Raw genomic sequence first — 25659 nt, forward strand, 5'->3', positions numbered from 1 at the left:
CGTTGCTGGGACGGGACCCGATCCTTGAACCAGCAGGACGACCCGTTGGTCTGGTGATGCCCGGGAGGAAACCACCTTCCTCCCCGAAAAACGAGTAAGCATAATGCTTTAAAGGTGTACATAGTTTTTAATTGTTTGTTTCTTGATTTTTGCTGCTAAACCCGTCTAGGGTTAACTCTTAAGGGGATGCTTCTGTTGACTCGGGATCCCTATTGTTTGTTTTTGTTTGCTTTTCCAAAGTTTTTTTTGCACAAGTTTATAGTTGAAAAGAACTGCCGAAATCATGAACAGTGCATGATCCGAACTTCTTGTACATAGTTTGCACTTTGTTAAAGGCGCTCCCTACTGGTTTTACTTAAAGAAGGACTCTTTGTGAAGATACCACACTGGAACCTTTGCTGAGTATGGACTGGTAGCTTGAGAAGGCGTGCTACCTCACAGAGACTTGGTCCCCTCTTAAAGGGGATGTTCATTTGTTGCGCTTAAACCGTGATATTGCTTTAAGACCGGAAGCAATAATGTCTTGACCAAAGAACGTGATGATAATGTTTACATAAGAAAGTTATATGTATTTAATTAGTTAAATGTGAAGAAATACTGATGATGTGCTCTGAGAAGTAAAAGGTGAAAGATAGAAGAAGGATGCAGTGGACCCGTAGGGATAGACGTGGTGTCCAGCATGCATGATAGAAAGAAAGATAATGAGAAGGCTTGATGTTCAATAGAAAATGTTTTTGATAATGCTGATAGATAGTTAGGATAGAAGGTAAACCCTGAGTCCTCATAGGAGTCATGTAGAGATGACTTAGTGCTCTTAAACTGAAAGTAATGTTATGTTCTATACTGTGTATAGTAGTTGAAAAGGCAGTAGGCCCTGGCTGAACGGGGCGGTCCTGTAACTGAAAGGAGAGGCAGTAGGTCTGGTGCCGATAGGACAGGCGGTCCTGCAGATTTAAAGAAGGAGAATGAAAAAGTTAAATTACCTTATAATGTGATTATAGGAAGGTTTTTAGTGGATTTAGAGTGTATGTCCTTAAAGGCAATGTTAAAATTATTGTTCAACAATTTTGCACTTAGTAGAATACCCGGTTGGGTAACAGGAGTTATTTATAGCCTGTAAGTTATAATGTTAACCATGTTTGTAACGTTCAAGTGTCCTTACCTCCCATAAAGGGAAGCCTGTTCAAATATACTTATTGTTATTGCACTCAACAAAACTGTATGTCTTTTTGCTAACTTGTATTGTTGTTTTCTTCCCAGTCCCGGAGTACTGTGTTTAACCAGGGGGGAGTGCAGCGCCCCAGAGTCCTGGTCGTTGCAGTACTGTGGCTCCGCCACTATGGGGAGCTACGGTGCGTCTGATGGCACTGAAGGAGTTCATCTGATCAGGTATCACAGACACCAATACATTTCACAGCTGGGCCTCCGGGGGGAGCTAAGGGTGCTATTCATTAGGCCACTCCCCACCATAGTGGGTAAACTGGGGGTCAGGCAGGAAGTTAGATGAGAAAGCTGACTGGGTTGGAACCAGGCAACACCTTGTGGCAGAGGGTGTTTTGGGGGAAGATACAGTAGGGTCTCTGTCAGGGGTGGGATCCTGACAGAGGCTTGGCATTTGAAAGAACGTAAAGGGACCGTGCCTGCTCCGGGAAGCGGCGGTGCCCGAGAAAGGACTAGAAGCGAGATAGATTGTGCTGAGTGAGAAACAAGATCAAGCAATAGGAGAATACCAGTAGGGGTCGTGGGATTAGAAGGATTAGAAGAACATCATTTAATCGAGTTGTGAGGGAACTTAAGAAACAGACACAACGGTTGTGGGGACTTTCCGTAAGCACAGCAGGGGAGGACCACAACACATAGCGCTAGAAGGAAGGCACCGATTTCCACCTGCGAGGAGAACTATGGAGGTGCCATTGGACTGGCCGGACTTGCGCAGCCTGGTGAACCGTATTCTGGACTGTGGACTCAGAGATCTTCAGTAAAGAGGTAAAGAGACTGCAACCTGGTGTCCTCGTTATTTACTGCACCGCACCACCACTACCATCATCCACACCCAGCATTCACTGTGCGCCCCACAGCAGGGTCACGGACCGGGGCCTAGCCGCCGTGACAACCCCAGAGCAGAGACTCAGAGGCCCGGTACCGGGTACCCCTCGGCCCTGCGGCGGTGGGGGCGCTACATAATAACCTATCTTGGTATTGCAGACCCCCCAGTCCTCTAATAACCTTGGTCGCTCTTCTCTGCACCCGCTCCAGTTCAGCTATGTCTTTCTTATACACCGGAGACCAGAACTGTGCACAGTATTCTAAGTGTGGTCGAACTAGTGACTTGTATAGAGGTAAAATTATGTTCTCCTCATGAGCATCTATGCCTCTTTTAATACATCCCATTATTTTATTTGCCTTTGTAGCAGCTGCCTGACACTGGCCACTGAATATGAGTTTGTCATCCACCCATATACCCAGGTCTTTTTCATTGACGGTTTTGCCCAGAGTTTTAGAATTAAGCACATAGTTATACATCTTATTACTTCTACCCAAGTGCATGACCTAGTAATAGGTAATAATATATAATATAATATATAATATAATTAAGTAATAATATTTTTGTACTTGAATGGGCTTTTTCATAAATGTCTGCTCTGTGAGCCCCAAAGCTGGACCATCAAACTCATAAAACAGGGGTCCACAGCGTGGCATAGCATATAATTGGGCTTCTTGAAGAACTACATAGGCTCAAGGTCTTAATGAAAAAAAAGTTTCAGTCCTCTAAGTACATTTTGTCTGGAAAAAAAGACATAAAAAAGACAATTCTCAAGGTATTACCAGTCTGGCAGGTATTACATTAACTAAGCTCATACCGACATGTTCAATGGCTAATACATCACCAAGATCCAACTTCCAACATGACTTTCAGACAAATTCATATAATTGATGCTATCAGATTAGACCCTTCAAATGATCTTGAAGAAAAACAGGTGAACAGTTGTGCTGATACTGCTCAATCTGCAGTTTTCCCATGCCTCAATAACATTATTCACTAAAACAAACTCCTGATCCATCTGCTAAGAGTTTATAGAGTAAAGCAAACATGCATTGTCGGCAGAAGTGACAAAGCCGGGTTAATATGCTACCCTTTATCACATTAAGATCGTTAGCCTTCAGTGAACTGTTAGATTTTTTTCACCAAATATGCCGTCCTTGTAATTGGATGTTTTTTTCCATCAATATTACTAAATAATTCTGTATTTTCCTGGAAGTCGTTCTGAATTATAAGTGCAGTTGTGAATTCTTACCACCATGTTCAGATGCCTGATATGATGTATGTAAAGGTGTATTGTAAAGGTGCCCATTCACATGAGATAGTTGTAGACTGATCACTATTGGCTGTGTCTCCCAACTCCCCATACACATGTATGCTCAGCTCTGACTTTTCATGAGCATATAAAACAAAGTGAGAAGAAAGCTGCTCCCAGACTCTTCAATTAAAAAATTGAATACAGTCTGTTAGGTCAGGCTGAGGCCTGCCTGGTGTTTGGGTTTTAAAAATCGTAGATTTGTAGGCATACTGATCACATATTATTTCGCTAGTAATAAAGACATTTGTGTTGAGCATTTGAAATAGTGCAGTAGTCCATTTTAAAATGGTTAAGGCAAGGGGCAAGGGACGGGGAAGTGGACGTGATGCTGATGGTGCATCCAGAGGATGAGGCCGTGAGCAAGGTGAAATTGGGCAACAACAAAGACCCATATCTTCTCGCTCGACCTTCCTGTCCCAGTTTCTGGGGGACCGCAGCACACCACTATTGAAGCCAGAGCAGTGTGAAACGGTTGTTGGTTGGATAGCGGATAATGCTTCCAGTCACTTAGCCAACACCACCACCTTGTCTTCCACATGGTCAAGTCTGAGCAGCCGTGAGTATGGCCAGGATATTCCTCACCCTGATCCTCCTTCCTCCGACCATGCCGAGAGCCCTGAGACAACTGATCCCACACTTGGACACTCTGAAGAGCTGTTCAGTTTTCCATTTCAAGATTCTGAACTCTCGGCCGGTCAACTTGAAGTGGGGACAGATGACAATGCATGTACAGATGCCCAAAGCTTTGACCAGAGTGGACAAGGGCAGAGCTTTGACCTTTGTAGAGCGACCCAAAGCTTTCACCAGCCCCGGTCACACGAAGGCGATGGTGGGAAAGTGTCACAAGAGGTGGATGATGATGAGACACAATTGCCAGAAAGTCAGGAGGAGGAGCAGGGTATGGATGTGGAAGACCAGGTGGTGGATGACATAGTGACTGACCCAACCTGACAGGAGGACATGCATACCAGTCTTTGGAACGCAAGCGGAAATACCCAGCCAATGCCCCACAGGCCACAGTCCTCAATTCTAATATTTCTCATCTGCTTGCGCTAGAAATGCTGCCTTTTAGGCTTATTGAGACGGAAGCTTTCCGCAACCTGACGGTGGCGGCCGTCCCAAGGTACTTTGTCCCCAGTCGCCACTATAGTCGAGTACAAAATGCATATTATGAAGTTGATTTTTATAGGCCCATCCAGTATGTGGGTTCCAAGGCCTAATGGGGTGCATATGACTGACTATACAGCAGGGCTGGCCTTGCCGCCAATGTGTAAAACAAAGGAGTACAAAATGCATATTGTGAAGTGGATTTTCATGGGCCCATCCACTATGTGGATTCAGAGGCTTATTGGGGTGCATATGAATTGGTAGCAGGGCAGGCCTTGAATTCAATGCAACACTTTTTCAGGAGTCCCCCCTGGACATCTTATGAAAGGGGTATTGTGGTGCGTCGTAATTCTTGGCAGCCCATCCACTCACAGCATAGGCTACAACAGCTTAGGAGACCCACTGTTTCATAATGGCCCTTTAAGACGATTAATGCCGCCTGATGCACCAGTAAAAATAGGCTCTGTGACTTTTAGAGTCCCTCCTTCATAAATGAAACAAGATGGGTCTGCTTATGTGTCACATACCACATGGCCAGCTGGGGTTGTTAAATGTTACCATGACATTTCCCAGTGAATGCATTTGTAGTGGTTGAAAGCAATGTTAAAGTTGAAAAACGCTTCAAAAACACAGCGTCTGAACTAAGCCTAAGGGGGAGAGGAAATTTTCTGTCTGGGGTTAAATACTTGGCCTTACAGGCAAGTCATTAACCTGCAAAGGATGTACCTTGACATATTTCCAAGCAAAACCTGTTTTGGTTTAGTTTTCATGTGTTTTTTGTGGCACCGGGAAAAATGGCACGAATCTCGGAAAAAAATATTTAAGGCTGTGAACTAGGATTCAGGAATGCTTCCAGGGGTGATCCCCATGGTGTCCCTGTGTCATTTCAGCAATGTTTCTGTCATTTTCAGACCTTATAAAGACCCCCGGGGGGATCGTGGTAAAAATACTCGGGTCTCCCATAGACTTACATTGGGCTCGTTGTTCTGGCCGAGTACCTGAGTATTCCAATTTGCTCAACCCAAGCAACGAGCACCCGAGCATTTTAGTGCTCGCCCATCACTAGTTCTAACTTACAAATAAAAAGTAAACACTTGTAACACTACCAGCAGTATTTGCATAAATGGAAGAATGAAAGTATCAGGAGGTTCATTTGCAGCATATAGCGAGAGTGTTCTCTATGCACTTAATGTGAAAAATGCTTTGTCTGCAAAACTAAACTGCAAAGAAATGTGTTTCAAACCCGTACTCTATGTATTTTAATGTATTTTGCAAAGCAGAAAGGACAGATATTTTTTTCAGTACTTCACAGTGATATTTTGGCTCTTATGCTTTGATTGTCCCTCCAATATATTACCCCACAAATGAAATACAATTTGTAATATAAATATGCTCCTGACATGCATTCCAAATGTATTTATAGAATTTAGAAATGAAATATGCAAAAAACGTGTCTTTTTAACATTAGTCCAGGCAATATGTGTTGGCAAAGTGTAGTTGAATATTATTTAGAAAATGGATATGATACATACTCAGAAAATTGACGGTATGGCTGTAATTGCATATTATGGGGATATTCAGCCAAACACATGTAAAGAGATTTTTCCTCCATATACGCTTCACATTAGTTGTCAGTTACAAGTAATCAGTCTGTCATTCTAAGCAGAAATGCATTCAGAATGGTAAAATAGGAGTATTATAATAGGAATATATAAATATAAAATAGGAAATAGAAATGTTTTATATGAATAAAACAATGTCCTTTTTTACCTATTGCAGATGTATTTCATGAACATACGAGTCTTTAAATATTTGCAATAAAATGAGAAGAAGCATATATGATGAAATGTGTCCTGAACAGCACAGAACAGAGGGGTTCGGTCACCTAAAACTGCAGCCTGTGGGTCATTGTAAGAGCATAATGCTGCAATAGTCACATCACTAAAGTGCAGCAATAACCGTGATTGAGCACACCTTTGTCCATGGTGCTGATGAGTGAGAATCCCTTAACATTGTGATCCCTTTGACCTGCTCATCCTTGTCCCACATCTTTGCTATTATTCATTACAACTGACATGTCAGGGAAGTTTTACTGTGCCAACTACTGTGATAGTCCTAATTATACATAATGGGATCCAGCTCTGTCTATGCTGAAGAAAATATTTATTTTATTTAAATATTGTAAATTATACAATTATTTTTCCCATATATGTCTCAATCCTCTAATTCAACTTTCCCTTCACAAGTGGGGCATCCTCAGGACGGCAGAGAGCAGGCCGTAGATGGAGTATGTCGATTATCCTTCATCACATCACGCCAGAGCACAGTGTGCGAGAGTACAGTGTGTTAGGCTACTTTCACACTTCCGTCTTCTTCACTCCATCGCAATCCGTCTTTATGGCAAAAAAAGGGATCATGCAAATGTGCCCACAGGATCCGTTTTTTGCCATTGACTTTAACTAACGACAGATTGCAATGGAAGGACACACGTCGCATCCGTCGTGCGACGGATGCGTTGTGTTTTTGCGGTCCGTCGTCACAAAAAAAGTTCAATGTAACGTTTTTTTGGGCGACGGGTCCGCCATTTCCGACCGCGCATGCGTGGCCGGAACTCCACCCCCTCCTCCCCGCTCATCACACTGGGCAGCGGATGCGTTGTAAAACTGCATCCGCTGCCCACGTTGTGCTAAATTTAGCACAACGTCCGTCAGTACGTCGGGCCAACAGTTTGCGATGGCCCCGTACCGACGGAAGTGTGAAAGTAGCCTTAGAGCAACCGCATCTCTTTCCTACCAGTCCACCTGCATTGATGAATTGCTACTGGTAGGTGAATAGGTAAAGGATGATTTTTTAATCCCTTCCCAACATCTGTCACACATGTAAGTTGCAGTAGGAAAAACACATTTACCAGTACATACCGCACACAAGCAGAGTTGGCACCATCATCAGCGGGTGTCAACTGTAAAGCATAGGTGATACCATGCTACCAATACCATGATTGGTGTTCGCATCAATCATGGCAGTGTAAAACCTTACATACCACTGTCAGTAGAGATAGCAGTATTTAGATGGTTATTTCAGGGAGAGGGCTGCCTCATTAACCTTAAGCTTTTTAAGCCAAGGAAACCTGAGGTCAAGTAGTGGCCTTCAGGTCAGCCAGCTACAGTCGCCTGTAAATCCCTCCAATTGGCAGAGTCTAACTGGCAAAGTGTCTGTGAAAAACTGACAGAACTGATATCTTGCATTACAGAAGTATTCGAGGATATTAGATCAGCGAAAAAGAAAGTAAAAGTTAATGTCCCACATAGGGACTAACAAAAAAAAATGTAAAAATTGAAACATTTTCAAAATAAAGTATGCAAAAAGAATGGAAAGATATTTTGCTGTTTTACATAAAGACATAAGTAAACAGAAACATACACGTTTGGTATCGCTACTTCCGGAAAAACCTCTATAAATCAGGACATCGGGCACCCTTGTTGAGTCCCTTTGTTAAGCAACCCTCTACATGTTTTTAAGCTGTCTAGAAGCTGCAAATCATGCAGCTGCGTCGACATAAACGAAATCTCCGAGCATGCCGAAATACTCAGACACCACCCGAACATGCTCGGAGAAACCCAAGTAACGAGCATACTCGCTCATCACTAGTTGGGACTCATGTTGTTTATTGTCCCATCCAAATTCCCTCCAGAAGTTTTGTAGTCTCAGTAAACTCAATATTAGTGATGAGTGAGTATGCTCGTTACTCGGGTTTTCCGAGCATGCTCGGGTGGACTCCAAGTATTTTGTGCCTGCTCAGAGATTTAGTTTGTGTCAATGCAGCTGCATGATTTGCGGCTGCTAGACAGCCTGAATACATGTGGGGATTGCCTGTTTGTTAGAGAATCTCCACATGTATTCAGGTTGTCTAGCAACCCCAAATCATACAGCTGCGTCGATGCAAACTAAATCTCCGAGCATGCCCAAAATACTCAGAAACCACCCAAGCGTGCTCAGAAAACCCGAATAAATACTATACATTTCTCCACCTTGTCCAAAAGTGATGTGAATCCAGAGTCCCTGGTCATCGTGTTATAGGGTCAGCAAGGTGTATGTGAATTGTTTTTGATTTAGAATCATAACTCCAGCTCGTCTTTTCTGAGACATTGACCCCAAAACCTCCTCCACACAATAACAATTAAGTCTAAAAAAATTCTCTTTTAAATGTGTCTCCTGGAGTAGAACAATATTAGTGGAAAAGCATTTGAGATGTCTCAATATTTTTGTTCCTTTATGTTCAAATAAATAATATTCATTGTTATTAGATGTTTTTATCTCACAGTATAGTAATTATAAGGGGGACTGTGGGTCAACCTACCAAAATGTTAAAAAAAGGGAGGTGGGACAAGGGAAATATTAGATGGGGGAAACCCTAATCCCTTGACAATTAAACACGACAATTTATGTGCTACAGTAAAAGTGCTTTATTACTACTAAATGCACCATTAAATGCGCTACGAGCTTCTTTCTTTTCAGGTGAGGTGGACCTCAGAATATTGAGCTAAATATAAAAGAAATAAAGTAAAAGACTCTTCCCACACGTGGATTAACCCATTCACCAACAGGATGCTTGTAACAGCATAACCTTAATAATTTCTATATAATTAATAACTCTACGTCAACATTGAAACAGATTTTTAAAGAAAGCAATAACTAACCCTTCTCCTTTCTGGCAGGAAAAATATTATAACTTTCTACATGGAAAATAAGAATGATGACAACATGCAATACATTTCCTGTTATGTAAGCCAGTAAGGGGCATAACTTTTTCAGCAATTGCAAATGCATTGCAAACAGGTAAGTAAGAATGTTCAACTTGCGTGAGGTGATCTGCTCTGGTGTCTATGTTGTCTTTGGGCCCTTGGTGTTGAGTATGGTCTATCCTCTTCCTACTCACCTCTATTTTCTGCATCCTTGTCTCAATGATTCGGTGAGGAGAGCATCCATGTCCCTTTCAGCCTCCTGAGATGACTTGAAGGTAATAACCTCTCCATTTGCCTTGAAGCTTCTTAGTACAGCAGGATATTGGAGCATGAACCTCTTCTTTGACTTTAACAAAGATGAGCCAATTTTGCTAAAGGTTCTCCTGTGTTTGGCAACATCAGCTCAGCAGTCTTCAAATAGCAATAACTTCATTCCGTTAATTGTCAAAGGGTGGGATATTTCCTGTAAGTTCTCAAAATGTCTGGTTTGTCGTTATAATCTAAGAATTTCATTATAACCTGACATGGTCTTGACCCTCAGCTGTCAGGATCAGAATGATAAGCACGTAGGTCAAGTTCACGCTCTGTGCTCTTTCAACTCTGCTGCTATGGTTGAGGCCCAGCGGAAGGGTCAGAGCTCTCTCATAGAGTCACTGTAGTTCTGAGGCAGGGACCAATTCCATTAGACCTACTAGCCTCAAATTACTGCAGCTAGATCTGTCTAGATTGTGCAGAGAGTTCTTTAAGATGAGTAGATATTTGCCCATTTTCATTTTCCAAATGCAGGACCATTCCAGGTCCTCAATTCTATTTGTGTAACCCCTTAATTCTCCGTGTAGACGGATAAGCGAGTTTTGAATGGTTTGCTCCAGAATCTTCTGAATATCAGGAGCAATTCTGCTTGCTCCTTAGCACCCAGCTCCAACAGATCAGAGGATAACTCCATTAGGAAGCATCTTCGATGTACTCACTGTTGGGCGAAAGTAAAGCTGCTTGTGTTACTGAGGCAGGGCCGGACTGGCCATCTGGCAATTTTGGCAAATGACAGAAGGGTCTGTCTGGTCGTGGGCCACCTTGTCTTCTAAATTGTTACCATAATCTGCATCCTCAAGACATCAATATTGTTAACAGTTGTGATGGAGCACAAAGTCGATGGCTCCGTCAGTTCCCCAACAGTCGCAGGCATCCCTCCTGTCTGCAACCTGCTATAGGCCAGCACCAACAGGGGACATGGTGGTACAATGATTTCACTGTATCGCACCACCAGCATCCACTGCGGGAATGAATAGAAAGAGTTAAACGCTGAGGAGGATGACTGGATGTCTGGATTAGGTGAGTATAGGGATTGTGGGGGACCATCACACTATATAGGGTGTTGTGAGTTGGCTAATCATAGTATATAAGGGGCTGTGGGGTAAAACACCATACTATAAAGTGTACTGTTGTGGGATCATCATACTACATAGGGAGCTGTTTGGAGGACCATCATACTATATAGGGGGCTGTGATGTGGACCATCATACCATATACTGGCTATGAGGTGAAACAGTTATCATGCAGCTTTCTCCCCTTACTCGAGAGGTGTTAGTATTCTAATCCACTTTACTAATTTATTTCAATGCATTGATGAGGAAGTGGAGAAAGTAAGATGTTATGTATGCTTATTAGGGGAGCTATGTAATATATTTATCCTTATTGCCACGGTCTGTATTCCCTCTCCTTATATAGGGTTGGTCCTTCAAAATATACTATTATTTGCTAGCAAAAATCGTGGGTGCTGCTTAATGTTTGTGGGAGATTTTAACTATACGGTACATTATATGCTAGTCCGATTCTCTGTGAATACAGCTGGGTCACAGGATAGGAAAACCCTCTTTGAGAAAGTATTGAAGTAGTGGAGCTTTTGGACGTTTGGCGAACAAGACACTCTAATGATATAATATGCTCTTGTTACTTGGCTTTACATGGTTCTTTGTCTTGCATAGATCTCATAATAAGTAATATTGCAGCTGCTGGAATAATTGGTAATATAGAATACTTGCCCCGGGGCCTCTCTGCTCACTCCCTCCTTTGGTGCAGCTGATCTCTTTTGACCACAGGAGCTCAATAAATCAGTCATGGAGGTTTAACCTCTACTGTTTGATTATCCTGCCATTTGACAGTGATATTATTAAGTTATTGAAAGAGTTCTTTGAGGTCAACAGGGGATTGGCCTTATTGCCTTTGATTTGGTAAGCTATGGAGGCTTTTTTAAGAAGACTATTAATTAAGGAAGTTAATAGTGTTAAAAGATCTTTAATAGCATTATAAAAAAAACCTGCTGGAAAAAATGCACAGGGCAGAAATTCAGCATATACGAAATCCCTCTGACATGTCCAATAAAAAAATTACAAGACTCTCAGAACCAACTGAAACAACATTTAATTACAATGGCGGACAGTAAGAGTTTCTTTATAAGGCAGACATTTTATGAAGAGAGGGAAAGGGAAGGCAATATGTTGGCTATGATTATTAAGACATAACAGAAACCACTGTATGTTAGCGCCATTAAAAACTTAACTGGAGGGGAGCTGTGATAACCTCCAGATATACTCAGGGCATTCCAAGAATATTATGCTTCATTGTATGCCTCCAAGACCCAATGTATAGGTGAGGAACTTGATGAATTTCTCTCCCCCTCTCTATTCTCAAAACGCCAAGAATAGATTCCCAGATGGGCCTCTTTCACTGGAGGAATTAGAGGATTCTTTGAGCTCATATCAAATGATAAATCACCTGGGGAAGATGGTATTCCAGTAGAAGTTTATAAAAAGTACTGTAAACTTATTCTCCCACAACTTTTAAGGTTTTTAATGATGCAATACAAGGGGGTAGATTATGACCATCAATGAACCATCACTGTATTGATTCCAAAGGAAGGTCAAGATCTTTTGCTTCCAGAATCTTATCGTCCCATTTCATTACTCACAGTGGACATCAAGATCTTGGCAAAATTATTAGCTAACAGGCTTAATAAAGTGATAACGTCCATAATCCACCAAGACCTGGCTGGATTTATGCCAAATATGTCAACAGCGATTAATATATATGCAGATTGTTTCTGACACTTCAGTTTCCCTCTAAGAACCATAAATATAAGGCAATAGCCTCTCTTGATGCACCTAAAGCCTTTGACAGCATTGAATCGGCCTCCTTGTGGAGTATGCTATCTCATATGAGATTTGGAGAGAAATTTAATTCCTGGATTAAGCTTCTTTATTCTGCCCCTCAAGCCAGGATTCAGGTTAAAAACCTTAAGTTGGAATCTTTTCCTTTACAGAGGGGCACAAGGAAAGACTGCACTCTATCTCCATTGCTATTTTCCATCACTATATAACTGTTGGCTGCAGCAATCCGCTTTTCCTCAAAAATCAGGGCTTACCATACTGAGAAAACCATGCAAATATTGCATTATATGCGGATTATGTCCTTCTCTTCCTAGACAATTAGCTGGTATCATTAGCGGAAGCTATGACTATTATAAACAAGTATGGTTCGCTATCAGACCTCTCTATCAATTGGGGCAAATTGATGCTTATGACAGTGGGAACGGAACCCCAAAATGAGACAATGGCTGTGGGACAATTTAAGATGGTTCGCTCATTTAAATATTTGAGCATTATAGTAAGTGAAGATTTTACAGAGTACAAACCCCTACATATTGGCCCCCTCCTAACTAAATTGCAGACTAAAACAACTCCAAGGTGTAAATTACCTTTATCTGTGATAGAGAGCAAATGTAATTAAGATGGTTCTAATGCCACAGCTGCTTTACCTACTGCATAATGCATCAATATGGCTTCCCTTACAATTTTTTACAAACTAAATAGCATTCTCAGGAACTTAATTTGGAAAAAGAATGCACCAAGAATAAGACTTAAGACCCTGCAGAAACCTAAGGAGAGCGAAGGTCTGGCTATTCCGGACCCACTGATGTACTTTCTCTCTTCACAATTGCAGCATCTGAAGGGTTTTGGTAACACAGAACTTCCATCTTCCTCCCCTAGAATGATTAGTCACGTGCTGGGGGTAAGAAACTTATTTTTTACTATAATCCCTTGGATAAAACTATTAGAGTTATTCACAAAATATGGTCTAAAGCTAAAGAAATTATGGGCATGGCAGAGTACTCTCATTATTCACCTATTTGGAACAACCTCTGATTGCAAAGAAATCAACAAATTAGAAGGTTTTGGCCACTGGCAAGGTAAAAGGATCTCCCGGATTACATAACTAATTAGAGAAAATCAGTTCAAGGTTTTTCAGGAATTTCAGAGAGCGTTAGGCATTCCGAGTAAAAGATTTTACCAATATTTGTAATTAAAATATGAGTATACATTGCAAAATATACAATCTCCATTTATTCAAAGTAAGGGGTGACATTTTTGGACAGCGTGGTCGGGAAGAGCTCGACGAGAAGTGTTATCTGTCTTCATAACAAGTGCTTGATGGGGCAAATTCTTAAGAAAGGAAGTTGCAATCCTAAAACCCAATGGTAAGGGGATGTAGACCCTATTAGTGAGGATGCCTGGGAAAATATTTTACAGTCAATATCCATGTTATCAATGAGTGAAGTTCAACAACTTTCACAATACTATTTGACTCATAAAGTATATAACACCCTATTGCATTTACACACATTTGGTCATTAAACGGATTCATGCCATTTATTGTGGAACTGCCTTGAACTTAGGGAATTCTGGAAAGTGATTTTGAACCTTATATCCAGGGTGTTTGAGTGTGAGTTTCCATCAGACCCCATTGTCTGCCTACTGGGTTACATAAATGGTTTGCCAACTGAGGAGGCCTGCCAATTATCTATTCTTTGTCTGCTGTACCAAGCTAGAAAATGAGTTGCCTTATACTGGAAGGACACTGATCCCCCTAATAAACAAGAATACATTCCTTAAATTAAATACTTCATCTTGAGAGATTTGTGTTTCAAAAGAGAGGAACTCCTCTTAAATTTGATAAATTGTGGGCCCCATGGCTGGATTTTCTAGGCATAGCCCTTTTAACACTGACATGGTCGAGAATGCTGATGAATGCACTGATTAGATAGGGAATAGTGATGAATGAGTATGCTCGTTACTCGAGATTTCCCTAGCATGCTTGGGTGTTCTCCAAGTATTTGGGAGTGCTCGGAGATTTAGTTTATGTCGCTGCAGCTACAAGATTTGAGGCTGATAGACAGCCTGGATACATGTGGGAATTGCCTGTTTGTTAGGGAATCGCAACATGTATTCAGGCTGACTAGCAGCCGCAAATCATGCAGCTGCGGTGACATAAACTAAATCTCCAAGCACTCCCAAATACTCCGAGAACACCCAAACGTGCTCGGGAAATCTCGAGTAACTAGCATACTCGCTCATCACTAATAGGGAAATCTCAGATTCAAATAGCAATATATGGTCAGGTGCCTTAGGTAAGTAAGGTAAGTTATGTAAAACTATGGTAATGAATCACAACAGCTAGGAAAGACAGAATTGTAATATAGTATCTAAGGTACAGCAGAGGGATATAATGAGACATCTAAGAGTGTGCTTATCCATAAGGGAATTCTGGATGAATTGTATTACTTGTACAAAGTGGGGAATGAAACAAACAAAAAAGAGTTTTGTATAAAGGTATTTTATTTTACATTGTGATGTATACACTGTCTTGGGGGTGGGCGAGGCAGTAGGAAAGGACTGGAACAGAAGGATTACCTCATTACAGGAAATACTAGATATATGGACACATCCTTAAAGAAACCTGGAACAACTAATTGAAATACTTTTTTCTTGAATCTAAGAGTTGGATGGGGAGGGCTGGAATAGGGTGGGATTGTGGGTGAAAGTTTGTTTTTTAAAAATGTTTAATAAAAAATTGTCTGATTTAAAAAAAAGAAGTTAACATCACAAGCGCTCAATGTAAGTCTATGAGAGTGAGAACGAGTAAACACTTGAGTGATCCCACAGGTCACAATGGCAGCAGGCAAGTATAGGATTAGGGTCAGAAACCTTATAATAGAAGCACCACTCCAGAGGTAAAATTTAAAAAAAAAACAGCTGGAGTGGTGCTTTAAATATAATTCTCTTGTAAAGAACAGCAGTGCCAGCCAATGGTGGTTCGTGGTAGACCCCTGGTAATTCTAGAAGATCGTTATCAGTTCTCAGCAACACTACAGCAAGTAAGCTTTATTTTTTCATATTTTCCTACTTCAAGATAATAATCAGGTGAGATATAAGGAACCATTTTTCTCAGTCCTTTTTGTCATTTGCTGCAGCTACAAGCCAGGAGAGAGATTTTTCTACAGGAAATTAGTATTTTTCATTCTCATACTGTACTATTATTATCAAAGAGGTTGCTTAGGGTGAAAAAAAGGTCATATACAGAAGTGGGGGTTTGGTGGCACTATCTATTAGTACTTGGCTCCTGTGAGACTGATTTTTTTTTTTCAGCTCTATCTTTCTTTAGCAAGTATTGTCTTTGCCTCAAATCCCAAACTAAAATGTGCAATTTCTTCCTGCTTTTTCTATCTGCTGCATTTCCCATCCACCCTCTGAATTTCAGTATATTCTGGATATAATTTTTGTATGTTCGCCTGAACATTTGTATTTAATATAGGGGTCTAAGGGGTAACGTTTCTCCTTGTGGAGAGTGACATACCAGCTGGCTTGTCAAGGTAAGGAGGCTTATTCGCCGTGCAATGCTCCTCTGGGAATTTAAATATGCAAATTGCCTCTTCTGAGAAAAAGAGGACTTAACTCTATAGCGCCGTCCAACAGGTGGCGCTATAGAGTTAAGTCCTCTTTTTCTCAGAAGAGGCAATTTGCGTATTTAATATAATCATTTGTAGTTTATATCTACATTAATATTTCTAATGGAAAAAAAGCTTTAGCTTTCTTTAATACTACATATTCATTTATCAATGCAGTAATAACAATTTTGTGGCATTTACCAACTTCTATGAAGAAATAATTAACCTTCTAATCACATGGAAAAATACCCCTAGCAGATTTCGGTAGACATTTTTTTTCCAAAAAAAGGCAATCAACAGCCAGAAACCAGGTAGGAAAAAATAAATACACCCTATAATTTAGTAACTTTGTAAAAAACAGCATGAAGTAAACATTTTCTGATGGGTTTTATACATTTCTTATACAATGTAAATGACATTTTGGCTCTATTTTCTTTACAACATTACTTTAGTGTCTTGGTATTTGAAGAAATTTTGTATGTATAATTCAGGTCAGAACCTACACTTGGCTATTCCAAACACTAACATTCGCTTCTTTAGCTAGTCGGATGTTGGTTGGTTGGTGTTGATTTGCTGATGTACTTAAAGGACATCTGTCAGTAGGATCAACCCTCCTAAGCTGTCTCTATGGGCATGTAGGACATAATAAGCTGAATAAAATGACACCTTGCAATCTGATATCTTATTTTAGAGAAATCCATGTTTTTCTTAATTTGCTAATGAGCTGTTAAGATCTATGGGCCAGACCCTGATCTCCCAGAAAATCTGCCTCCAGAACTTATTTTAACCCCTTCATGACCTTGGGATTTTCCGTTTTTCCGTGTTCGTTTTTCGCTCCCCTCCTTCCCAGAGCCATAACTTTTTTATTTTTCCATCAATATGGCCATGCGTGGGCTTATTTTTTGCGGGACGAGTTGTAGTTTTGAACGACATCATTGGTTTTAGCATGTCGTGTACTAGAAAATGGGAAAAAAATTCCAAGTGCGGTGAAATTGCAAAAAAAGTGCAATCCCACACTTGTTTTTTGTTTGGCTTTTTTACTAGGTTCACTAAATGCTAAATCTGACCTGGCAGTATGATTCTCCAGGTCATTACGCGTTCATAGACACCTAACATGACTAGGTTATTTTTTATTTAAGTGGTGAAAAAAAAATCCAAACTTTGTTAAAAAAAAGAAAAAAAATTGTGCCATTTTCCGATACCCGTAGCGTCTCCATTTTTCATGATCTGGGGTCGGGTGAGGGCTTCTTTTTTGCGTGCCGAGCTGGCGTTTTTAATGATACCATTTCGGTGCAGATACGTTCTTTTTATCGCCCGTTATTGCATTTGAATGCAATGTCGCGGCGACCAAAAAAAGTAATTCTGGCATTTCAAATTTTTTTCTCGCTACGCTGTTTAGTAATCAGGTTAGTGCTTTTTTTATTGATTGATCGGGCGATTCTGAATGCGGCGATACCAAATATGTGTAGGTTTGATTTTTTTTTATTGATTTATTTTGAATGGGGCGAAAGGGGGGGTGATATAAACTTTTATATTTTTTTATTTTTTTCAAATTTTTTAAACTTTTTTTTACTTTTGCCATGCTTCAATAGCCTCCATGGGAGGCTAGAAGCTGGCACAATGCGATCGGCTCTGCTACATAGCAGCAATCATCAGATCGCTGCTGTGCAGCAGAAATGCAGGTGTGCTATGAGCGCTGACCACAGGGTGGCGCTCACAACTACCGGCGATCAGTAACCATAGAGGTCTCAAGGACCTCTATGGTTACTATTAAGAAGCATCGCTGACCCCAGATCATGTGACGGGGGTCAGCGATGCACTCATTTCTGGCCGCCCGGCCAGAAGTGCCGGTTAAATGCCGCTGTCTGCGTTTGACAGCGGCATTTAACTAGTTAATAGCAGCGGGTGAATTGCAATTTCACCCGCCGCTATTGCGGGCACATGTCAGCTGTTCAAAACAGCTGACATGTCCCGGTTTTGATGCAGGCTCACCACCGGAGCCCTGCATCAAAGCAGGGGATCTGACCTCGGACGTACTATCCCGTCCGAGATCAGAAAGGGGTTAAATGAAAGGATAAATTACCAGTGTGAGACAAGTGGATCAGGAGAGCAGACTGTCAGTCATTATGTGTCTCACACTAAGGCCGGTGTCACACTCAGCGTATGAAAATACGGTCCGGTTTTTACGGCCGTAATACAGAGAAATGTTCCCAAAATAGTGATCCGTATGTCTTCTGTAGGCAGGGTATTTTGCGCATGGCATCCTCCGTATGTAATCCGTATGGCATCCGTACTGCAAGATTTTCTCACAGGCTTGCAAAACCGACATCTAATGGATTTATGTGCTCAAATGTTCGTTAAAACATCTATACAGTATATATATATATGTCATTGAGACACACACATATATATATATATATATATATATATATATATATATATATATATACTGTATTTATATTTAATTCAGAGCGAGATATGTGAAAAGCCGGTGATTCAATTGCCGGCTTTTTCTTTCTCCTTCACAAACCCGACAGGATATGAGACATGGTTTACATACAGTAAACCATCTCATATCCCTTTTTTTTTTGCATATTCCACACTACTAATGTTAGTAGTGTGTATGTGCAAAATTTGGGCGCTGTAGCTTGTAAAATAAAGGGTTAAATCGCAGAAAAAATTGGCGTGGGCTCCCGCGCAATTTTCTCCACCAGAGTGGTAAAGCCAGTGACTGAAGGCAGATATTAATAGCCTAGAGAGGGTCCATGGTTATTGGCCCCCCTGGCTAAAAACATCTGCCCCCAGCCACCCCAGAAAAGGCACATCTGGAAGATGCGCTTATTCTGGCACTTGGCCACTCTCTTCCCACTCCCGTGTAGCGGTGGGATATGGGGTAATGAAGGGTTAATGTCACCTTGCTATTGTAAGGTGACATTAAGCCAGATTAATAATGGAGAGGCGTCAATTCTGACACCTATCCATTATTAATCCAATAGTACGAAATGGTTAATAAAACACACACACACACATTATTTAAAAGTATTTTAATGAAATAATGACACAGGGTGTTGTAGTATTTTATTATACTGGTAATCCACCTGAAGACCCTCGTCCTGCAAAAAAGGTAACATAAAAAATCAACAATATCCCATACCCTCCGTCGTTCTGTCAGTCCCATGATGTAAATCCATCTGAAGGGGTTAAATCATTTTACAGCCAGGAGCTGTGCTAATGCAGTGCTCGTGGCTGTAAAACCCTGGGGAATGAATGGAAAGCAGGGGAATGTCCTGTAGTTACCTTGAGTCGCGGTGATGCGCCCTCTGCTGGATGTCCTCATATGAACTCGAGCGTGGGAATTTTTCCGTGATTTAACCCTTTATTTTACAAGCTACAGCACCCAAATTTTGCACATACACACTACTAACATTAGTAGTGTGGAATATGCAAAAAAAAGGGGATATGAGATGGTTTACTGTATGTAAACCATGTCTCATATCCTGTCGGGTTTGTGAAGGAGAAAGAAAAAGCCGGCAATTGAATTACCGGCTTTTCTATAGAACACCGCTGCCTATTTCTCGCAAGTCACACTGCTGGTCCATGTGTAATCCGTATTTTTCTCGCCCCCATAGACTTTCATTGGCGATTTTTTTGCGCAATACGGTGACAAACGCAGCATGCTGCGATTTTCTACGGCCATACAAGACTGTATAATACGGATCAGTAAAATACGGCAAATAGGAGCTGGGCCATAGAGAGTCATTGTACCGTAAGCAATCTGTGTTTTCTGCACCTCTCATACGTCCGTAAAACTCGCTAGTGTGACGCCGGCCGAACTAGTAATGTCTCCTTTTCATTTAAAATAAGCAGCTCTGGAGGCAGATTCACATGGAAATCTATGTCCAGACCATAGATATTAACAGCTCCTTGACATATTAAGAAAAATGTGGATTTCTCTGGAATAAGACATTGTATTGAAGATATCAATGTAACATTGTATTTACCTTTTTTTCATCTGTACGCTCATATTGACGGCTTAGGAGGGTTGATCCTACTGACAGATTCCCTTTAAAAAGGACCTTTTACCAGGTCAAAAGTGACTCTTGCTTTTGCTCTTATTTTATCCTGCTGCTCCACTGAGTAATTTTTTTTTGCATACAGTTCCAGAGATATGGGAAGTTTTTTCATGCTAATTTTTATGGTCTTTACTAAGGGGACATTGCTCACAGGTAGAGTTGAGCGACTTTCATTTTTTTAAGATCGAGTCGGGTTTTGTGAAACCCGATTTTGTCCAGAGTCGAGTCGAGTGCAGTCGGCCGATTATCGCTAAAAGTCGGGGATCGACCGAAACACGAAACCCAATGCAAGTCAATGGGGAAGCATAGTCGGCAGTGAGTGGAGGCCAGGAAAACACCTACAGTGCCCATTTTAATGCCAAAAACACCCATTCTTGTTTCTGAAGCTTGTCAATCTTAATTAACTTTATAATAATAGTTGGGCATAGGGAATTGGGGGTCATTTGGCAAAAGTTGTGGGGGGAGTAGGGCCGGCTCAAGTTTTTCGTGGGCCCAGGAAATGCGGACTACGTCACGGCGGTGTTGCAGGGAAAGGTAAGTATTTCAACGTTGCAAGTGCTGTGATCCTGAGCAAGCAGGGGGGGCCCACTCGTTCGCATTGGCACTGGCACAGGGCCCCTCAAAGTACAGCGATGTGTGTTTGCATGGCGGGGGCGCCTCCCACCAGCAGCGACACTTTTGCGTACTCTGAGGGGCCCTGTGCCAGTGACGTCGCCAACGAGTATGCCCCCCCACCTGATGAAGGAACCTGCACTTTCATCTGCACCTTCCTCTCTGTCCCTGTGTAAGGTGGTATAACATGCGGGAAGGGGAACCTTACTTTCAGCAGGGTCAGATTCTGGCTGTGTAGAGTATAAGGGGAATGTAGTGGTCTAGGTCAATGTACCAGCAGACTCATCTAGCAGTGGCTGGGCAATGGGCAGGATGAGGAGGAAACAGATATAGGGCCAAAGAATAAAGTAGGCTAAATGCAGTTCAAAATTGGTAACAGGACTAAACAGGCGGCATTGCTTTTTTCAGTGGAGTAGCAAACCCAAGAGCAGCAGACACTGTTTCAAGGGCATAACCACACTAGTAGGCCAAATGCAGTTTAATATCTGATAGTATAGGGCGAAAGCCAGAATGTGGAAGCTCAGCTTTGTTCAGTTGAGGACAACACCAGGCAGGGGCAGACAGACACCTTTAGTAGGCCGGAACAGCCAATTGCATTTTTAAAAATGGTAATTTGGAACTGAAGGTTGAAGCTCAGCTTTATTCAGTTGAGGACAACACCAGGCAGGGGCAGACAGACACCTTTAGTAGGCCGGAACAGCCAATTGCATTTTTAAAAATGGTAATTTGGAACTGAAGGTTGAAGCTCAGCTTTATTCAGTTGAGGACAACACCAGGCAGGGGCAGACATTCACCTTTAGTAGGCCGGAACAGCCAATTGCATTTTTAAAAATGGTAATTTGGAACAGAAGGTAGAAGCTCAGCTTTATTCAGTTGAGGACAACACCAGGCAGGGGCAGACATTCACCTTTAGTAGGCCGGAACAGCCAATTGCATTTTTAAAAATGGTAATTTGGAACAGAAGGTTGAAGCTCAGCTTTAGGCTGGGGTCACACATGCGAGTTTTACGTACGTAAGAGCGCAGAAACTACGTCCGTAAAACTCGCATTACATACGGCACAATTATTCTCAATGGGGCTGCTCCTATTAGCCGTATATTACGGTTCAGCATTATACGGCTTTCTACGGCCGTACAAAATCGCAGCATGCTGCGTTTGTCAGCGTACTGCGCAAATAATACGCCAATGAAAGTCTATGGGGGCGCGAAAAATACGGATTCCACACGGACCTGCAGTGTGACTTGCGAGAAATACGCAGCGGTGTTAGTGAAAAGTCGGTAATTCAATTGCCGGCTTCTCATTTCTCCTGCACAAACCCGACAGGATATGAGACATGGTTTTCATACAGTAAACCATCTCATATCCCCTTTTTTGTTGCATATTCCACACTACTAATGTTAGTAGTGTGTATGTGCAAAATTTCAGCGCTGTAGCTGCTGAAATAAAGGGTTAAATGGCGGAAAAAATTGGCGTGGGCTCCCGCGCAATTTTCTCCGCCAGAGTGGTAAAGCCAGTGACTGAGGGCAGATATTAATAGCCAGGAGAGGGTCCATGGTTATTGGCCCCCCCGTGGCTAAAAACATCTGCCCCCAGCCACCCCAGAAAAGGCACATCTGGAAGATGCGCCAATTCTGGCACTTGGCCACTCTCTTCCCACTCCCTGTAGCGGTGGGATATGGGGTAATGAAGGGTTAATGCCACCTTGCTATTGTAAGGTGACATTAAGCCAGATTAATAATGGAGAGGCGTCAATTATGACACCTATCCATTATTAATCCAATTGTAGGAAAGGGTTAAAAAACACACACACACATGATTACAAAGTAGTTTAATGAAATAAACACAGCGGTTGTTGTAATAATTTATTGTTCTCCCATTCCATTTCCAGGACCTCGCTTGGCAACATAATAAACGCACAAGATACATACCTTCTGCTGTCAGATCTCGTCCCACGAAGTAATCCATCTGAAGGGGTTAACTAATATTACAGGCAGGAGCCCTGCAAATGCAGCTGTGCTCCCTGCCTGTAATCCCCAGCGAATGAATGAAATGTAGGTCATTGACCTACATTTCCTTCAGTCGCGGTGATGCGCCCCTGCTGGATGTTCTCATGAACTGCAGCCTGGGAACTTTTTCCCACGCTCCAGGTCATATGAGGACATCCACCAGGGGGCGCATCACCGCGACTGAAGGAAATGTAGGTCAATGACCTACATTTCATTCATTCCCCGGGGATTACAAGCACGGAGCACAGCTGCATTTGCAGGGCTCCTGCCTGTAATATTAGTTAACCCCTTCAGATGGATTACTTCGTGGGACGAGATCTGACAGCAGAAGGTATGTATCTTGTGCGTTTATTATGTTGCCAAGCGAGGTCCTGGAAATGGAATGGGAGAACAATAAATTATTACAACAACCGCTGTGTTTATTTCATTAAACTACTTTGTAATCATGTGTGTGTGTGTTTTTTAACCCTTTCCTACAATTGGATTAATAATGGATAGGTGTCATAATTGGCGCCTCTCCATTATTAATCTGGCTTAATGTCACCTTACAATAGCAAGGTGGCATTAACCCTTCATTACCCCATATCCCACCGCTACAGGGAGTGGGAAGAGAGTGGCCAAGTGCCAGAATTGGCGCATCTTCCAGATGTGCCTTTTCTGGGGTGGCTGGGGGCAGATGTTTGTAGCCAGGGGGGGCCAATAACCATGGACCCTCTCCTGGCTATTAATATCTGCCCTCAGTCACTGGCTTTACCATTCTGGCGGAGAAAATTGCGCGGGAGCCCACGCCAATTTTTTCCGCCATTTAACCCTTTATTTCAGCAGCTACAGCGCTGAAATTTTGCACATACACACTACTAACATTAGTAATGTGGAATATGCAAAAAAAAAGGGGATATGAGATGGTTTACTGTATGTAAACCATGTCTCATATCCTGTCGGGTTTGTGCAGGAGAAATGAAAAGCCGGCAATTGAATTAGCGGCTGTTCACAGATATCGCGCTGAATGAAATCTAAATACAGAATATATATATATGTGTCTCAATGACATATATATATATATATATATATATACTGTATATATGTTTTCCCTAACATTTGAGCACATAAATCCATTAGATGTCGGTTTTGCAAGCCTGCGCGAAAATCTCGCAGTACGGATGCCATACGGATTACATACGGAGGATGCCATGCGCAAAATACGCTGAAACACCCTGACTACGGATCAATATTTTGGGGACATTTCTCCGTATTACGGCCGTAGTACGGACGTATAATACGTGGCGTATTTTCTTACGCCATGTGTGACCCCAGCCTTATTCAGTTGAGGACAACACCAGGCAGGGGCAGTCAGACACCTTTAGTAGGCCGGAACAGCCAATTTTTAAAAAAAACAGCAGTTAGTAAGAGGCAGAAGGTAGAAGCTCAGCTTTATTCAGTTGAGGACAACACCAGGCAGGGGCAGACAGACACCTTTAGTAGGCCGGAACAGCCAATTGCATTTTTAAAAATGGTAATTTGGAACAGAAGGTAGAAGCTCAGCTTTATTCAGTTGAGGACAACACCAGGCAGGGGCAGACATTCACCTTTAGTAGGCCGGAACAGCCAATTGCATTTTTAAAAATGGTAATTTGGAACTGAAGGTTGAAGCTCAGCTTTATTCAGTTGAGGACAACACCAGGCAGGGGCAGTCAGACACCTTTAGTAGGCCGGAACAGCCAATTTTTTAAAAAAACAGCAGTTAGTAAGAGGCAGAAGGTAGAAGCTCAGCTTTATTCAGTTGAGGACAACACCAGGCAGGGGCAGACAGACACCTTTAGTAGGCCGGAACAGCCAATTGCATTTTTAAAAATGGTAATTTGGAACTGAAGGTTGAAGCTCAGCTTTATTCAGTTGAGGACAACACCAGGCAGGGGCAGACATTCACCTTTAGTAGGCCGGAACAGCCAATTGCATTTTTAAAAATGGTAATTTGGAACAGAAGGTAGAAGCTCAGCTTTATTCAGTTTAGGACAACACCAGGCAGGGGCAGACATTCACCTTTAGTAGGCCGGAACAGCCAATTGCATTTTTAAAAATGGTAATTTGGAACTGAAGGTTGAAGCTCAGCTTTATTCAGTTGAGGACAACACCAGGCAGGGGCAGACATTCACCTTTAGTAGGCCGGAACAGCCAATTGCATTTTTAAAAATGGTAATTTGGAACAGAAGGTAGAAGCTCAGCTTTATTCAGTTGAGGACAACACCAGGCAGGGGCAGACATTCACCTTTAGTAGGCCGGAACAACCAATTGCATTTTTAAAAATGGTAATTTGGAACAGAAGGTTGAAGCTCAGCTTTATTCAGTTGAGGACAACACCAGGCAGGGGCAGTCAGACACCTTTAGTAGGCCGGAACAGCCAATTTTTTAAAAAAACAGCAGTTAGTAAGAGGCAGAAGGTAGAAGCTCAGCTTTATGCAGTTGAGGACAACACCAGGCAGGGGCAGACAGACACCTTTAGTAGGCCGGAACAGCCAATTGCATTTTTAAAAATGGTAATTTGGAACTGAAGGTTGAAGCTCAGCTTTATTCAGTTGAGGACAACACCAGGCAGGGGCAGACAGACACCTTTAGTAGGCCGGAACAGCCAATTTTTTTAAAAAAAACAGCAGTTAGTAAGAGGCAGAAGGTAGAAGCTCAGCTTTATTCAGTTGAGGACAACACCAGGCAGGGGCAGACAGACACCTTTAGTAGGCCGGAACAGCCAATTGCATTTTTAAAAATGGTAATTTGGAACTGAAGGTTGAAGCTCAGCTTTATTCAGTTGAGGACAACACCAGGCAGGGGCAGACAGACACCTTTAGTAGGCCGGAACAGCCAATGGCATTTTTAAAAATGGTAATTTGGAACAGAAGGTAGAAGCTCAGCTTTATTCAGTTGAGGGCAACACCAGGCAGGGGCAGACATTCACCTTTAGTAGGCCGGAACAGCCAATTGCATT

The 25659-nt window shown here is 42.0% G+C and overlaps 1 protein-coding gene across 1 annotated transcript in view; it reads right to left on the bottom strand.

Annotated features, from left to right (window-relative positions):
- Positions 1 to 25659, bottom strand: part of DOC2B (double C2 domain beta) — a 1351069-nt gene that overhangs the window by 983686 nt on the left and 341724 nt on the right. The gene's annotated exons all lie outside the window — the stretch shown is intronic.

This window comes from Ranitomeya variabilis, chromosome 3 (assembly GCF_051348905.1).
Source record: "Ranitomeya variabilis isolate aRanVar5 chromosome 3, aRanVar5.hap1, whole genome shotgun sequence".
In the NCBI taxonomy this organism is placed as follows: Eukaryota; Metazoa; Chordata; class Amphibia; order Anura; family Dendrobatidae; genus Ranitomeya; species Ranitomeya variabilis.